Below are 18,796 nucleotides of genomic sequence, written 5' to 3'. Positions count from 1 at the left end.
CGCTGAAGTTTTCAGCGCAATCATCTGGTTCTTCTAGCAGTAAGATATTTAACAAATATATTTTAAATGCAAGTAGTATAAATACCTGAATTTGACTTGATTTCTGCCTGTTATCCACTTTACAGAAGCACTGGGAAAAGAAATGGCAATGTTTGAGGCAAATTAGGCGTCCTGCATTCACACGTGCTAACAAGGTATATGCTGCCAGGAGGAGCGCAAAGTGAACCTCATCAGTCTGTTGCTGCTCTTTCACTATCCATTCACAGGCTGGGGGACTAGAAGGTGACGATGACCGAGCTGTGTTTATCTGCAGCAGAAAAAAAACGTCAGGTAAAAAACCTGCTGTGCGACATAGGCTGCATTGCTCAGGACTGGATGGACAAAAGTAAAATCGTTTGGTAGGTAAAGCAGCTTCTGTGTATCTCTTTCAAATACTTAGCTATTTTCTTGGAATTAAACTTTTACATAGAACACTTCCAGCAGATATAATGAGAAATTACACATTTATACTCTTGTAATTTGAAGATAGATTCACAGGCAAGTCACAAGCATAGAATTCAAACTTTTTGTTTTTTTACTTCGCATTTGTTAATTACAGGTACCATAATTCAGTGGTAATTAAGGCAGCAGCCTGAAAATAGCAAAAGTGGAAATATTTTGACCACTAAACTACACAACAAAATTATATACAGACTTACTGTATTTACAGGATGTTTATTAGGCATGCTGGTCCTGTGTCGGTCAGACATGCTGTTGATACCACAGCACATACAGTGCCTTGAAAAAGTATTCATACCGCTTCCATATTTTGTCATGTTACAACCAAAAATGTAAATGTATTTTATTGGGATTTTATGTGATAGACTAACACGAAGTGTCATAATAGTGAAGTGGAAGGAAAATGATACATGGTTTTCAACATTTTTTACAAATAAATATCTGAAAAGTGTGTCGTGCATTTGTATTCAGCCCCCTTTATTCTGTTACCCCTAACTAAAATCTAGTGGAGCCAATTGCCTTCAGAAGTCACCTAATCAGCAAATAAAATCCACCTGTGTGTAATTTAATCTCAGTATACATACAGCTGTTCTGTGAAGCCATCAGAGGTTTGTTAGAGAACACTAGTGAACAAACAGCACCATGAAAGTCAAGGAACACACCAGACAGGTCAGGGATAAAGTTGTGGATATGTTTAAAGCAGGGTTAGGTTGTAAAACAGTATCTCAAGCTTTGAACATCTCACGGAGCACTGTTCAATTCATCATCATCCGAAAATGGAAAGAGTATGGCACAACTGCAATCCTACCAAGACATGGCCACCTAAACTGACAGGCCGGGCAAAGGAGAGCATTAATCAGAGAAGCAGCCAAGAGGCCCATGGTACCTCTGAAGGAGCTGCAGAGATCCACAGCTCAACTGGGAGAATCTGTCCAAAGACAACTATTAGTTGTGCACTCCACAAATCTGGTCTTTATGTAAGAATTGCAAGTAGAATGCCATTGTTTAGAGAAAGCCATAAGAATTTCCGTTTGCGGTGTCCCCCCCCCCTCATGGCTTCTCGCAAACTGCAAACACGTAGAAGAAGGTGCTCTGGTCAGATGAACCCAAAATTTTACTTTTTGGCCTAAAAGCAAAACGCTATGTGTGGCAGAAAACTAACGCTGCACATCACCCTGAACACACCATCCCCCACCATGATGGTGGCAGAATCATGTTGTGGGGATGCTTTTCTTCAGCAAGGACAGGGAAGCTGGTCATAGTTGATGGGAAGATGAATGGAGCCAAATACAGGGCAGTCTTAGAAGAAAACCTGTTAGGTGTCTGCAAAAGACTTGAGACTGGTGCGGAGGTTCACCTTCCAGCGGAACAACTCCTCTAAACATACAGCCAGAGATACAATGGAATGGTTTAGATCAAAGCATATTCATGTGTTAGAATGGCCCAATCAAAGTCCAGACCTAAATCCAATTAAGAATCTGTGGCAAGACTTGAAAATTGCTGTTCACAGAAGCTCTCCATCCAATTGACAGAGCTTGAGCTATTATACGAAGAAGAATGGGCAAAAATGTTCTCTAGATGAGCAAAGCTGGTAGAGACATCGCCAAAAAGACTTGCAGCTATAATTGCAGCGAAAAGGTGGTTCTACAAAGTATTGACTCAGGAGGGCTGAACAGAAATGCATACCACACTTTTCAGATATTTGTAAAAAAAAATTTTGAAAACCATTTATTATTTTGCTTCCACTTCATAATTATGTGCCACTTTGTGTTGGTCTATCTCACATAAAAGACCAATAAAATACATTTAAGTTCTTGGTAGTAACATGACAAAATGTAGAAAATTTCAAGGGGTATGAATATTTTTTCAAAGCACTGTAAAGCTAGCATTAAAGTGTTAAAAGGCAAAGAACATTGTGACCCAAATAACCAGGTCTTGGTTTGTAAATACTCATTAACTACCAGTTGTCTGGAATGTGAGATTAGCAAACACATAAATTACACTAGTCTAGACCAACACTCATTGTAAAAAACAACTACAGTATACGAAAAATTTTAGTACTAAAGTGAATTTGTACTTTTGTAGTCAAATTTGAGAAAACCCCACTATATGTTTGTTAAATGTCCCTATTTAAATAGAATACCTAAAAATATTTTAAAAAGTGTGCACAAGTGTGTATACAAAAAACACAATGACAGTAATTTCCTATAGCCATTTTGCAATAATGTGTTTTGCACTGATTCAGCTTAGTTGTAGGGAGTTTGATTACACCCAATCAGGGCAAAACACATCAGAGGGCATGGCTACAGGCAGGGACTGTCAGAGTACAGGTCATGAATAAACTTATCTTTGAAGATTGAAATCAGTGTGTGGCCTTTTTTGTATGGACTTAATTAGTTCCTGCCCGGCCTATAGGAGAAGGATGGCTGTCATATGGCATCCTCCCGGATCGCCGCCTTGTGGCAAAATCTGTCACCGGCTATGTCCATAGGACACAGCCAATATCCAATCTCTGTACCAGTCCGTTGCTGGTACCATGTGACTGATCACAGCAGGTCACATGACAATTGTAAACAATGGATGTCTTCCTTTCATGCCATCCATTGTATACAATTGTGTTAGCTGTGATTAGTCACAGTGTTCACATGTACAGACAGACTGGGCCAATCACAGCCTGTGTCATGTGTGTGTGTGTGTATATATATATATATATATATATATATATATATATATATATATATATATATATATATATATATATACACACACATATATATATATATATACACATATACATATATATATACACATATACATACACACACACACACACATATATACATATATACACACACACACACAGTTGTGTTCAAAATAATAGCAGTCAGACATCACCAACCTGATCAATCACTGTTTTTGGTAGAAATATTTCTACATGGGAAATAATTTACTAGCAGGTATAGTAGAGTAAAAGAAATCCAACAGACCCAACAGTCATGACATGCTTGCTGCTGATTCTGTGTAATTGAATCACTAATTGAAAGGGGCATGTTCAAAATAATAGCAGTGTGGATTCTATTAGTGAGGTCATTCATTCTTTGAAAATTAGGTGGCAATTATTGCCCTTATTTAAGGAAGGAAGGCAGCAAATGTTGTACATGCTGGTTACAGTGCATTTCTCTCTGAAATTGTGAGGAAAATGGGTTGTTCCAGACATTGTTCAGAAGAAAAGCGTACCTTGATTAAAAAGTTGATTGGAGAGGGAAAAACATATAAAGAAGTACAGAAAACGATAGGCTGCTCAGCTAAAATGATCGCAAATGCTTTAAAATGGCAACCAAAACCTGAAAGACGTGGAAGAAAGCGAAAAACTACCATTCGAATGGATAGAAGAATAGCCAAAATGGCAAGGGCTCATACAACAATCAGCTCCAGGAAGATCAAAGGTGGTCTAAATTTACAGGTGAGTACTGTTACAATTAGAAGACGCCTATGTGAAGCCAAGCTATCTGCAAGAAGCCCCCGCAAAGTCCCACTGTTGAAAAATAAAGACATGCTGAAGAGATTACAATTTTCCAAAGAGCACATTGACTGGCCTAAAGAGAAATGGCACAACATTTTGTGGACTGATGAAAGTAAGATTGTTCTTTTTGTGTCTAGTGGCTGGGCCTATTTATCGCATACCAGGGATCATGGATCAGTTTGAATACATCAGAATACTTGAAGAGGTCATGCTGCCTTATGCTGAAGAGGAAATGCCCTTGAAATGGGTGTTCCAACAAGACAACAACCCCAAACACACCAGTAAACGTGCAACATCTTGGTTCCAGACCAACAAGATTGACGTTATGGAGTGGCCAGCACAATCCCCGGATCTTAATCCAATAGAAAACTTGTGGGGTGACATCAAAAATGCAGTTTCTGAGGCAAAACCAAGAAATAGAGAAGAACTGTGGAATGTAGTCCAATCATCCTGGGCTGGAATACCTGTTCACAGGTGCCAGAAGTTGGTTGACTCCATGCAACACAGATGTACAGCAGTTCTCAGAAACAGTGGTTATACAACCAAATATTAATTAAGTGATTCAAAGGAAAGCAAAATCTTCAAACATTTTTCAGTTTATAATTTTTAGAGGAACAACACAAATTTGATATATTTTTCTTCATGTTTTGATTTGGAATAGAATGTGTAGTGTTCCCAATGCATTTGTGTGTATGGAAATAAAAGCTATTAGAAGGATTTTGAGCTGTATTCGCTTTTTTCAACACACTGCTATTATTTTGAACACAACTGTATATATATTAATATTACTTATCACTTCCACAGAGTAGTACAATGTTATACTATGGTACCATTATATTACTCTGGTCACTTTATGCATTTTTTGTTTTATGTCTTCATTTTCCAAAAGACTATGCCAAAAAAATTACAACTTAAAAAAACTCACCATGCCTCCTTCTAAATACTCCAGACTGTCTACTTTCCAAAAAGGAGTAATTTAGGGGATATCTGTGCTGTCCTGACATTTCTGGGCCTCATGAAATGAGATTGGCCATCAGTATATCAAGTAATAAACACTAAATTTTAGTTATTTTCACCAAAGAAATGTAGCATAAAACATTTTGGCCTACATTTATATAGAAAAATTATTTGCAAAATATTATAACAGAAACAAAGAAAAAACCCAGTGGTGATTAAATCCCACCAAATGAAAGCTCTATTTGTGTGAAAAAAAAAAAAAATTTAGTCTGAGCAGTGTTGCATGACCGTACAACTGTCATTCAAACTGAGTGTCGAAAGCTGAAAATTGGCCTGGGCAGGAAGGGGGTAACAGTGTCCTTGATTGAAGTGGTTAAAATATAAAGTAGGTGTTATCTCAATTTGGTGCAAAAGTAGAAATAAATTTCTCCCATTTCAATACTCAAAAACACTTTAAAAAACTGACTGATACAAAAGTCTAGTTCCATAAAAGGCCAGCTGCTTATATTTTGGGGGAATTCATATAGGCTCCAACTCCTCAAAGTAGAACTAAAGGGATCAATACTCACATTTCCAATGGTCCCTCACCAGCATCTTCTCCTCTGTGCCAGTTTTTGACATCTTCAGTCACTCCGGCTCACAGGTATCGGGCTGGCCGTTGTAAACTGAGCTGCACATGCACAGCTCAGTTTACATTCCGGGGATTGATGTAAGAAGGCAGGTGTAGTTTCTTGCAGAAGAGACAGTGCATAACTCTTCTCCAATAAAAAGCCTGCCTACTCAAAGTGGAACAAAATTTCTGGTGTTGCATACTGTAAGAACACATCTGTCCTTTTGCTTAGCAGGAACTGTAGAATACTCTAATAGACCACTAGCATTTGGGATATTGAAGAGGAAAAGTAGCCATAACTTATGTACACAAAACAAGTAAAACGGACATGTTTTCTTTAGAAAAAGTTGTAGTCTATTATCTAGACCAGGGGTGGGCAACTGTGGCCCTCCAGCTGTTGTAGAACTACAAGTCCCATGAGGCATTGCGAAACTGACAGTTACAAGCATGACTCCCAAAGGCAGAGGCATGATGGGACTTGTAGTTCACCAACAGCTGGAGCACCACAGTTTCCCACTCCTGATCTAGATAGTGCAATGCTATGGCTAATTACACACAAAATTAGGATAAACCTTCCTTGCAGCTGTGAGTGCAATCCTACCTGGGATACTAACAGAGTGAAATGTATGTCTACTCTGACACACACACACACACACACTGTTTGAACCGCATAAAGTTTTATGCGAGTATGGAAAATCTATGCACTATGCAAAAGAAAGGGTTTTTCTGAGATCTCTTTCAGAGTTCATTCACGGACACAGCTCTTCAATTTTTGACCATAGGGTTTATAGTGCCACCTACAAGAGTAGGACACTAGGCAGAATAAGAACTCTACACTGCTTTGGATTAACTGGCTTGCTTATAGCAGAGAGAAGGTTCACACCAATAATGACTGCGCAAAGAAGGGCGAGTGCTGTGTCCATCAATGAACTAAGAGAAAGGGATTTTTACGTAGAGTAGCAACAAATCCGGTTTTCTCTTAGGTTCATTAATGGGCACAGCTCTTCCTTTCTTGACAATAGGGACGTCCCAAAGCAGTGCCCTAATGGACATTAGGCAAAGAACTGGAGCAACAGTGCAAACATGACAACCACCCACACAAACCCTTAAAAGGGGGGGGGGGACAAGGAACCCAACAACAGCCAGCAAAACCTTTCAGCCAAACAAGCATCCACAGGTGCTGACAGCACATCAATTTAAGAGACGAGCAGGTAGCCGCCTTGTAATCTGAAACACAGATGTCCAATTATGGTCAGGAGAGAACTCGGCCTTTAAATGGTACTCAAGGTAAGTTCAGGACCAGCACCCTATCAGAAAATACCGAAACCTGTAGCAGTAGCGAGTAGGGGCACCCAGAGTCTCGCACCAGAGGAGAGAAGCTTGCCAGTTGCGATGATAAATCCCCAAGAGATATACTTGCATGTCATCAGCATTGTAGGGCTCACTGATCTGACAGCCCCCTAACTCTCAGAATCAGGATTTTAATAGCCATGCCATCAAAACTAGAGGTAGGAAAGCAGGGTGACCAAATGTCCTATAGAACAGAAGAGCCTCTTAAAGAAACAGTTGCCAGGGAGTGCCAGCGACCAGCCGCACCACGACGATGAGGCGCAGCCAACAGAAAGACTGGACCCCCTCCTGCCTTCATCCCGATTATCAGACGGGGGACCCAGCTTGGGAGAAGGAAACACGTAGACAAGGTGACACCGATCCCACGAGACAACCTGTACATCAGTTGCACCTGCCAGGGGATCCCTCACTCCCACTATGACCTTGGAACCTTCCAGTTGAAGCAACATATCAGGAAAGGTTTGTCCAGGGTTCTCTGGTGCCGGAAGTTTGGACAGAACACATCTGGGTCCACTCTCCTGATCCAGCGTTGTACAAGGCAATCCATCTTCCAGTTCCCGAAACCTGGGATATACACGCCAGAAACCGCTGGCATGTGCAGTTCCACCCACCAAAGAATGCAGGAGGCCTCCAGCACCACTGCTGCATGCCTTGTGCCATTCTAGGAGGTCGACCTAGGCCACTGTGCTGTCTGTTCTGATCCAGACCAGCCATCCACGGAGAAGGCTGTCTTGCCCACTAGACACAGCCTTCTTACAACCTGCCCCAGAACCTTGGTGGGTAACCAAGCCTCTTCCAGCAACAAGCAACCCTGCACTGATCTCAAACCCAGGACTCCTCCCCAGCTGGATAGGGTGGTACCCATCGTGACTACCATCCAGTGAAGGGGATGGGAGGATTTCTTGGCCTCTAGGGAGGGCAATCAAAGCCACCACAGGAGAGAGGCTCTGCATGAACAAGCCAGACAAATCCCAATGTCCACGGAAGCAGAAAAATTAGCCCAGTTCACCAGGATTTCCCTCTGCACAACCCTCATGAAGGACCATGCATACAGGACTGCAGCAAAGGTGGACACCAGGTGATCAAGGACCAGCAAGCAAGATCACAGGAAAAAACATCCGCAGAGCAAAAACAGCTGGACCTCAGTCTGACGGACCAGAGTTTGACCATTGAGTCATGGAGCAGACCCAAAGATTTCAGTCCCCTGGTCAGGGTTACGGTGGACTTTGAGATCCCATCCAAAATCCCTCAGAGTACACATCATTATCCCCATATTGTCCATAAGCAGAGAGTGAGCCCCTGCTCGAAGAAGCAGGTTGCCCAGGTAACCAATTACAGCAACCCCCCATTGTCTCAGCAACAGTAGGATTGGGTCAACATCTTGGGAAGACACTGATGCTCGCACAGAAAGGAATCAAGAAGGTACACATCCTGAAGTGGGGTGCATCAACATGACGAGGAGGTCCAATCTGCAGGCTTTGTGAGGCCAGGTGCCCTTGGCAATACTCGTGGGAGCCTTGGAGTGCTTAGAGTCCTTGTCAGAAGAATGACAAATCCTTCGAGTGTAGGAGAGGAGGAGGAACCGGGCTTACAATGTGGCTAATATATATTTGTGGTTTGTGGGCGGAAGTACTCCTGCCACCTGTAAGTTTCTTGATAATGTCACCCAGGGAGACATTCACCCAGGCAGGGAAATGCCACCAGGGTCATAGACTTTCAGTCAGCGGAGCATACTGAAGCCAAAGTAACCACCAAAACGGTATAGACAGAAACGGGGCTGAATCAAGAGATGCGACACACACCTACTTCAGACTCTGTACCAACAGGTCCACCAGTCCGCAATACACCAGGCACACCTGTGCCGGCTTCAAACCTTGACGTACCATCTCAGCTCACTCAGAAAACATCTGATATACCTGAACCTGCACCATCCCAGTCCACAATGCCAAACTGAAGGTAAACTTACTTCATGCGACCTAGTCTGCCTCACAGTTCAGAGGAACCTGAAAGGAGAGATTCCCGACCGTTAACATGGTTATCTCCTTCAACCTAGAGATGGGGGGAATCTACCACAGAAGGAGCGGTCAACTATGTTAGAAGGGTCTCCTCAAAAGGAGTAACATGCTGAATAAAAAAGAACATCTGTGCCTTTTCCCATCCAGGTAAATAAATTTATCCAGGACAAGAGAAAAATCTCAGCCAAGCGAGCCGACTCGTGGGCACTAAAAAGGGCCAGCCACTTCCAACCAGCACCGCCTTAAGCGTAGGGCAGAATTATTATAAAGATCTGGGACATGTGACAGCTGTATATTGATTAGGAACCCCCCACTCACAGAAAGCCCAGCAGAAAAACAACAGGCAGCCCAAAGCACCCGCAGCAATAAAAGGCATTGACCACACACCAAGAAGGCAGAATTATTATTTCCTGCATTTCATACCCCCCACAGCTGCCAGTCCCATACCCACTAGGGAAGGGGGGAGGGGATTAGAAGCATCTCCTGCTTATGTTTCCCTGCAGACATGCTGGGAAAGATCTGGGTCATGTGACAGCTGTATATTGATTAGAAATCCCCCACCCACGGAAAGCCCAACGGAAAAACAACAGGCAGCCCAAAGTACCTGCAGCAATAAAAGGCACTGACCACACACCAAGAGGGCAGAATTATTATTATTTCCCGCATTTCATACCCCCCAGTCAGACCCATACCCACTAGGGAAGGGGGGAGGGGAACACACAACTCACACAAAAGGAGCCACGTGTCTGCACCATACAACAAACCTGAAACTGGCAGCCCCCAATAATACCAATGTATAAAAAGCAGAGGAAAGGTACATATGGAAGATAGGAGGAACCTACAAGACAAGACTGCACTGTTTTCCCATACAAAAACAGGGCACAGGAGATATCCAGGGAAGGGAGAAGAAACAGCTTTGGTTTGCATGCTTGATATGCTGCTGTTGATACAAAAAAAAAACAAAACACAACACACACACCACACTCACTATCTAAACATCAGTCTCTAAATTCTTCATTTCTGCCTCAGCTTTGTGTTCTGCAAAGACATTAATTGCTGCTAAAGAGTATTTGTTTTATTAGCCACAAATAGCTAAAGCAGCCATTGTCATTACTATTTTGACTCTGAAAGCTTATTCTGTAATGCCATGTCTTCTCTTTAACCCCTTCCCGCCCACCATCTGTACATGTACCCCATGCTGGGAGTGCATTTATGCAAGTTCAGTGTGTGCAACTGCAGCACCTGGAAATCACTCTAGTTTTCTGAGATAGATGCCGACTGCAGTAAGAGGAGTGGAAGATTTGTTTGGTAATCGCTCAAATCTTGTGCATAATTAACCCTTTTACTGCCACCACTGTAAGTGTGGTAGGGCAGTGTAATTAAAGAATGAAAACAAAACCTGTAGTTAAAGTGTTACTAAACCCACATCATAAAAACACTATCAATAAATGCTGAATTACATGCTGTTCACACTCAGTCACAATGAGATTAGTTTTCTGTATTCTGCAAAAAATCTGGTTTATCCTGCTGCTCTCTATCTCCACCTTCTGTTTATGTCCCCAAATCAGCTAGAGATTTTACAGCTGTAGAGGCAACTCTGCACATGTTCAGTTTTCAGTGAGTTTCTATGCTGAGCATTTCCTCTCTATCACATCTGAGCAGCCCTTGTGGCTAGAGTCACAGATGGAAGCATATACACCAGCGGTTCTCAACCTGTGGGTCGCGACCCCTTTGGGGGTCGAACGACCATTTCACAGGGGTCGCCTAAGACCATCGGAAAACACATATTTATGATGGTCTTAGGAATCGAGACACCGCTCCTCTGTCTCAGGCGATGTGTGGGCGGGATGATATGCTGCCCCTGTCACCTGGCCACACCTCCGGGATCACTCAACAGCTCCGCCTCCTCGCCGCTGATTGGCCACCGGAACTGTAGCTCAGGAGAGGCACACAGGCGGCCAATCACCGGCGAGGAGGTGGAGCTTGGAGAGGAGGAGCCGAGCGGCAGTGCGCGTAGATCAAAGAAGATCGAGGGAGCTGCCGGAGCGAGTGAAGAGAGAGGCCAGAGAAGGAAGACAGCTGACAGGTAAGTGCAAATTTTGCTGCTGCAGCCAGTTATGCAGGCTGTAGATGGGAGAGAGCGAGCCCAGGCTGGAGCAGGGGTCAGCAAGGTATGTATCATTGGTGTCAGTGGGAGGAATAGTGCCCCATCATTGGTGTCACTAATACCAACGATGGGGCACTATTCCCCCCCCCCACGGACACCAACGATGGGGCACTATTCCCCCCCCCCACGGACACCAACGATGGGACACTATTCCTCCCCCCCCCCACTGACACCAACGATGGGGCACTATTCCTCCCCCCCCACTGACACCAACGATGGGGCACTATTCCTCCCCCCCCACTGACACCAACGATGGGGCACTATTCCTCCCCCCCCACTGACACCAACGATGGGGCACTATTCCTCCCCCCCCACTGACACCAACGATGGGGCACTATTCCTCCCCCCACTGACACCAACGATGGGGCACTATTCCTCCCCCCACTGACACCAACGATGGGGCACTATTCCTCCCCCCCCACTGACACCAACGATGGGGCACTATTCCTCCCCCCCACTGACACCAACGATGGGGCACTATTCCTCCCCCCACTGACACCAACGATGGGGCACTATTCCTCCCCCCACTGACACCAACGATGGGGCACTATTCCTCCCCCCACTGACACCAACGATGGGGCACTATTCCTCCCCCCACTGACACCAACGATGGGGCACTATTCCTCCCCCCACTGACACCAACGATGGGGCACTATTCCTCCCACTGATACCAATGATGGGGCACTACTCCTCCCTCTGACACCAACGATGGGACACTACTCCTTCCACTGATACCAATGATGGGGCACTAGTCCTCCCACTGCAAAATTACAGTTATGAAGTAGCAACGAAAATAATTTTATGGTTTGGGGTCACCACAACATGAGGAACTGTATTAAGGGGTCGCGGCATTAGAAAGGTTGAGAACCACTGATATACACAGTTGTAAATGACAGCCCACTCCCTCCCTTTTCTTCCTTCATGCCCACTAGCCAGCTAAACACAGTGGGGGTGGGATATTACATGCAGATTCATGTAAGAATCACCTCCCTCTTATTCTAAGATACAGGTTGGAGAGGTGTGACACAGCCTGTGACTGGCATGAAATCAACTCACACCATGTTATTTCCAAAAAATAATAAAGATTTGATTTAAAATATATAAATGTGTATGCCAATTTAAAGTGTTACTAAACCCAGGACCCTGCATTCACTATACCTGGTCTCCCACAGAACATGGAAATGCAATTATTTTAGTATAAATAAACTGCTAAATACCTTTTCTCATTAGCAGTTAGAGCAGTCGTGTGACTTCAGCAGAGCACTGGTTAAAGCTTGTAGAAGTTTTCTTTCTTCTCTAGGATGTGAAACCTCTGACCCTGTGTCTTGACAGTGATTAGCCCTGTGCTGATCACATACACCCTCCCAAGAAAAGGGGGAAAAAAAACCCTCTAGCAATATACACCAAACTGAGCATGTGCATGTGACCACGGGTTCAGTCTCATCCTTTCTTCTCTGCCCCTCCTCTTGTTGAAATGACCACCTGATACAAACAGCCTTTTTACACAATGCAGAGGATTAACCCCTTAGGTTCCACAGTGAATATAACAAGCATGCTTTACTGCACATAAAGACTGATTTTACTGTTGTGGGTTTAAAACAGTTTGATATTTATTTTTACTCTATATTCCAAATGCTTTTTTTTAAAAAAAACAAAAACATGTGACTAACAGCAGAGGATTAGAAGCTTCTCCTGCTTATGGTTCCCTGCAGACAGGCTGGGAAAGATCTGGGTCATGTGATAGCTGTATATTGATTAAAAAAAAAAGAAACATCCAAGTTCTTTTTTCCTAAATAATTACAGCGCCATCATCCACATACAGAAATAGAAGGGATAATGTAAATTAAACAGTGTGTGTTTAGTATCACTTTAAGTCCTCATGCACACTGGACGTTTTTACAGCTGCTATTTTTGGATTTTGCGTTTTTTTCTACAGCCAATAAACTCCCCAGCATGTGATCTTATGCATCCATGCACACTGACAGTAATCGGCGCTTTTGCCTGGAAAACCCCTCCAGAACTAGTGGGTTTCTAGGAGTTTAGCTGTACAGCGGGTAAACCAGCGTTTTTGGACTTTATTTGGTAAAAACAAAAAACTCTAAAAAAACAAAAACAAAAAACACTGCTTAAAAAAAAAAAAAAAAAAAAAAAAGAAACCTAATTTAACGTGACTTTACACAACTAACGTTACCAGCGTTATTAAAACGCCCAGTGTGCATGGAGCCTAAGTTGCAAATACAGGTTTGTTTTCTTTTACGGTTGTAAATCTTCATGTGAAGGGGATCCAGGCAGCTGTAAAATCACCTGATCTCTTCTACCTTTTAGCAGTACTAAAGATGCAGCATCCCACTTGCTCTCAGAGATCACTTTGGTGCTTTGTGAGCCCGAACTGAAACAGGGAGCTTCAGAGTGTCGAGTGGTCCAAATCTCCTCCTAGTGAGACTGAACACACAAGTCTGCAGCACTGAGCACTTCCAGGCCAGAACGATCAAACTCCTGGCACAGATGCTGGGTGCAGAAGCAGATCAGGGGCTACGTACTAGTTGTCTAATAGCCCCTAGATGTCTCCACAAAGAGGACTTGTTATTTTTACATGGGGGCCTTTTTAGTCCCCCTAGTGATAGTAGTAAATATAAAAAAAAGTTAAAAATTACCGTATTTTTCACTACATAAGACGCACTTTTTTTCCTCCAAAAAAGGGGGGAAATGTCAGTGTGTCTTATGGAGCGGCCGGTCCGGTAATCCCACCGCCGTCTAAGAATACCGGGCTGGCCGCTCGTCTCTTCCCTGCAGCAGAACCTTACCTGTTCCTCGGTCCTGCGCTGTACAGTCTTCCCATGATGGCATCTGTAGTGTGGGCTCTTGGCTGTGACAACCGAGTACCCAGTGCGCACTGGCGAGAAGCGCTGCGCTTTGTGAATGGTACTGCATCTTATGGGACACATGACAGGTCCCAGAAGATGCCGGACCAATCACAAAGTGCAGCGCACTGGGCACCTGGCTGTTAGCTGGGTGACCACACTAAAGGGGGGACAACTCTGCGGAAGTGGGAGCGGGTACCTGTCAAATTCAGGTACCTGCTCCCCCTCCCTCCCCAGTCTCTGGTCGTCTCCTGTACCGTGACCGCAGTCTCTGGTCGTCTCCTGTACCGTGACCGCAGTCTCTGGTCGTCTCCTGTACCGTGACCGCAGTCTCTGGTCGTCTCCTGTACCGTGACCGCAGTCTCTGGTCGTCTCCTGTACCGTGACTGCAGTCTCTGGTCGTCTCCTGTACCGTGACCGCAGTCTCTGGTCGTCTCCTGTACCGTGACCGCAGTCTCTGGCCGTCTCCTGTACTGTGACCGCAGTCTCTGGTCGTCTCCTGTACTGTGACCGCAGTCTCTGGTCGTCTCCTGTACTATGTCTGCAGTATCTGGTCATCTCCTGTACTATGTCTGAAGTATCAGGTCATCTCCTGTACTGTGTCTGCTGTCCATTGGTTCAGAATATTTTTTTTCTTGTTTTCCGCCTCTAAAACCTAGGTGCGTCTTATGGTCAGTTGCGTCTTATGGAGCAAAAAATACGGTACATTATAGATGTCTTTGTATCTCTTTTATATATTAAAAACGGTTTCTCCTGTCCTTCCCCCTCCAACCTGACTGCCTAAGCCCTCAGAGTACATAGACTCTGGAGTAACGCACACTTAGAAAATTAAGGCTTTGGTTCACCGCCACATAAAGAATACAGCAAATGGAGTGCATGTGTACACACAATCAGAATAATGCACATACAAATAACAAAACCAGTCACAGTACACAGACCATTCTGACAGTTCCACACATCCACACGTGATGTGGATGCAGGGATCCCCACCCACAGCGCTATTGCATTCTGACAGCAGAGACATTCCTCCCTGTCAGAATGCAAAAAAAAAAAAAAAAAATCAAGGCTGCAGTCATTGGCTGCATGCACTGATCGATTGCACACTTTCCAGCAAGACCGTTCGTCAGAAGCCGGTCTTTAGACAACCTCCTGTTAAACAGAAAAGGATACATATGTACTAAAATTCAGCTAGTTCCTGCTGAACCATATGAATTTCAATACATGTATACCCTGGTTAAGACAGGAGTAGCTACTGTATACATGGCAACCAGTCATCTATCTCTTTCAAAGCTTAACTGAACAAGCAAAAGACAGAAGCCGATTGGTTATAATTGACAGCTGTTCCAGATTCTCTTTTCCAGTTTTGATAAATGCCCCTTTTAGTCTCCACGAAAGATACAGACATACTGTATGGTTGAACCCTTTACTATGTCTGTTCTCAGAGTAAGACGACAATACTGCTTATTAATCTTGGGGTAAGTGTTTGAGAAGTGTGACAGCTGAATAGATGAATGGATATTGCTACTCTTAACACAGAACAGATATTCTTAAGTATTGCATGGATATAAGAATATGGCACATTCCTTGTCTGCAAGATGGCAATTACATACCTCCCAACTTTAGAACCTGAGAATGAGGGACACTTCAGGGAGATCGTGACCTGTCGTGCACGTATTCCCCTTATAGAAAATACTCCCCCCCCAATCAGTTCCCAGAACAAACTTCTCCCCCAAACCCCCATGCCTCCAGCACAAATCCTCCCTCTACGCTTCAAAACACAAATACCACCCTCCACCACCAGCAACCTAGCACATTACTCCGCCCTTCCCCAGAAAACACAAATCCTCTTCACCTTCAAGCACAAATCACCCCACCCCCAAATTTAAATATTCTTCCCCTCCAAATCCCCACTGCTGGCACAAATGCTCCTTCCCCCATCTCAGAGCAAATTCACCCCCATTCACACCCCCTTCTCAGGAAAAATCCTTTCACCCCCAAATTCTTGAGCACAAATTCTCTAACCCTCCCTGCATGAATCCTCCTCTCCCTGCCCCCAAAATCCCATCACAAATCCACCTTACTATCCCAGCAAAAATCCTGTGCCCCCCCGAATTCTCATTAGCACAAATCCTTCTCCCCCCACCCAGCAGAAATCATCCCCTTCCCTATTCCTCCCTTCAACAAAAATTCTCTCCCGCTTCCATCCTGAGCCCTCCCTCTGAAGCTTGATTCAGTGCAGAAGGAGATTTTTTCCCCCCTGGTTCTATTTTGCCTCGTTTCTGAACTGGGCTCTGGGACTCTGTCCAAATCCGCAGGAGGCTGAGGTTTTGTTGAAATCCTAGGACAGCCAAGCAGAATCTGGGACAGTTGGGAGGTATGAAATTATTGCCCAGCAGAATATCTGTTTGGTTGCACAGAAGCACAATGTGCTCAGCAACATGCATGTGAAGGGGACAAGGAGGTCCTCCTAAAGATGGTAGATGTCTGCAGAACACAATGCATTACACTGCAAAGGGTTAAAAGAAGTCTTCATTTCGTACACAGATATAGGGAATTCTGCTACTGAGGAATAGATACGGTGACAGTGTTTAAAATGATTTTACCAGAGGAGCGTGACTACCGCAGCTAGTGTTGCATTGTAGCTCTACATGTACAGTGGGTATAGAAAAGAATCACCCCCTTTAAAATAATCACATTTTGTTCCTTTGCAGCTGGAAATGAAGACAGACATTTTTGTTTTATTCAGCAGTATTTACTCAGTGTAACTTTTAACATCCAAAGTGAAAGATATAACATCAACATGTCAGAAAAATAAAAAACAGAATAACTGAGTTTGAAAAAGGATCACCTTCCTCCTAAAAATGACTTGTAAACTTAATCTGGTGTAACTAATCACCCTCTCAATGGCACACAACGCCATTTGACTTTTAACCGCTTGCCGCCCTGCCACTGTGTATATACGTGTGCAGGGCGGCAGTGGAGCGCAAAAGTACGTTTTAAAACGTGCTCCGCGCTCCCGACACATTCGCGGGTAGGGGGCGCGCGCTCCCGCCGACCCGCAAGTGACAGGATCGATCCCGGAGGGATCAATCATTAGATTTCAGCCATTGATTTCTGGCTGAAATCACATGATCGGTCCCTGTCCTATCCTGTCCTGTGTTGACATTTACACAGGGCAGGATATGATGTCATTCTTCTCTGCCTGGACACATTCCATTCCAGACAAAGAAGAAGACATCCAAACAGTGAGTAAAACACTACACACTGACAGTTAGAACAGTCTAGGTAACATTTAACCCCCTGATCGCCCCCCCCCCAGTTAACCCCTTCACTACCCTGTCACCAGTGTCACTGATCAGTGAAGCGATTTTTACTGATCAGTGTCGCTGGCGACTTCCGATAGAGTCAGCGCCCCTCCCAGATAGCGCCAGTTTGCCCGCTAATACACCAGTAGTCCCGTCTAACTCCTTGATCGCCCCCCCAGTTAACCCCTTCACTGCCCTGTCACCAGTGTCATTGATTAGCAAACCAATTTTTACTGATCACTGTATCAGTGTCGCTGGCGACTTCCGATAGTGTTAGCGCCCCTCCCAGATAGCGCCAGATTGCCCGCCAGTACACCAGTAATCCCGTTTAACCCCTTGATCGCCCCCCCCCCCCCCCAGTTAACCCCTTCACTGCCCTGTCACCAGTGTCACTGAACAGTGAACCAATTTTTACTGATCACTGTATCAGTGTCGCTGGCAACTTCCGATAGTGTTAGCGCCCCTCCCAGATAGCGCCAGATTGCACACTAATACACCAATAATCCCGTCTAACCCCTTGATCGCCCCCCCTCCCCTGAGTTGACCCCTTCACTGCCCTGTCACCAGTGTCATTGATCAGTGAACAGATTTTTACTGATCACTGTATCAGTGTCGCTGGCGACTTCCGATAGTGTTAGTGCCCCTCCCAGATAGCGCCAGTGTGCCCGCTAGTGCACCAGAAATCCCATTTAACCCCTTGATCGCCCCCTCCCCCCCCCCAGTTCACCCCTTCACTGCCCTGTCACCAGTGTCATTGATTACAGTGAACAGATTTTTACTGATCACTGTATTAGTGTCACTGGTGACTTCCGATAGTGTTAGCGCCCCTCCTAGATAGCGCCAGTTTGCCCGCTAATGCATGGGATTTTTTTTTACCAAAAACATGTAGCAGAATACATTTTGGCTTAAATTTATGACTAACTTTGAGTTTACGATATATTTTTTATAGCTGAAAGTAGAAAATATTGTTTTTTTTCAAAATTTTCATGGTTTTTCAAAATGTTCGTGGTTTTTTTGTTTATAGCGCAAAAAATAAAAAGCGCACAGGTGATAAAATACCACCAAAAGAAAGCTCTATTTGTGTGAAAAAAAGGACATGAATTTCGTTTGGGTACAGCATTGCATGACCGCGCAATTATCATTTGAATTAGTGCAGTGCTGTATAGCAAAAAAAGGCATAAATTACAGTATCTATACCATAGCGTGTAGACGCTATAACGTTCACACAAAGCAATCAATATACACTTATTGGGATTTTTTTTACCAAAAACATGGAGCAGAATACATTTTGGCTTAAATTTAAGACTAACTTTGAGTTTACGATATATTTTTTATAGCTGAAAGTAGAAAATATTGTTTTTTTTCAAAAGTTTCATGGTTTTTTTGTTTATAGCGCAAAAAATAAAAAGCGCACAGGTGATAAAATACCACCAAAAGAAAGCTCTATTTGTGTGAAAAAAAGGACATGAATTTCGTTTGGGTACAGCATTGCATGACCGCGCAATTATTA

General features: G+C 44.0%; 1 protein-coding gene across 3 annotated transcripts in view; it reads right to left on the bottom strand.

The window, feature by feature from the left end:
* NCK2 (NCK adaptor protein 2) overlaps positions 1–18,796 on the bottom strand; it is a 95,929-nt gene that overhangs the window by 15,771 nt on the left and 61,362 nt on the right. For 2 of the 3 annotated variants that reach the window (XM_089681266.1, XM_089681267.1), the window contains one exon: positions 86–307. The exons of the other annotated variant lie outside the window; for it this stretch is intronic. The gene's annotated coding sequence lies outside the window, so the exon portion shown is untranslated. The remainder of the gene's footprint in view (positions 1–85; positions 308–18,796) is intronic. 3 annotated transcript variants of the gene reach the window in all.

Source organism: Staurois parvus, unplaced genomic scaffold, assembly GCF_062004578.1.
Source record: "Staurois parvus isolate SC_StPar_1 unplaced genomic scaffold, SC_StPar_1.0 ptg000262l, whole genome shotgun sequence".
Lineage (NCBI taxonomy): Eukaryota > Metazoa > Chordata > Amphibia > Anura > Ranidae > Staurois > Staurois parvus.
This window is presented reverse-complemented; position numbering and strand designations above follow the sequence as displayed.